We start from the raw sequence: 314 nt of genomic DNA, 5'->3' as shown, positions 1-314 counted from the left end.
AATCCAGCCGTTGGAGATGCCACTTATCTCCTGCCCCAACTGCAACATGCCTAGCTATCAGCCACCCCAAACCGGGATGGATGGAGAGTCCTGGTCACCTCCAAACCCCAAACTAGGATGGAGGGAGGGTCCCAGGCACCCCAGATCCCAAACCGGGACAGTGGGAGGTTCCTGGTCACCTCCAAACCCCAAACCGGGAGTGGACAGCAGTCGAGCACCCCGGGGTGGTCGGAGGTACCCGGTCACCCCAAATCGGGAGAAAGTGAGGTTCCCGGTCACCCCCAAAGCCCCCACCGGCGGTGGGTAGCAGCCGA

This window comes from Acanthisitta chloris, unplaced genomic scaffold (assembly GCF_000695815.1).
Source record: "Acanthisitta chloris isolate BGI_N310 unplaced genomic scaffold, ASM69581v1 scaffold29408, whole genome shotgun sequence".
In the NCBI taxonomy this organism is placed as follows: Eukaryota; Metazoa; Chordata; class Aves; order Passeriformes; family Acanthisittidae; genus Acanthisitta; species Acanthisitta chloris.
The sequence above is the reverse complement of the archived record's forward strand: the minus strand, read 5'-3'. Positions refer to the sequence as shown.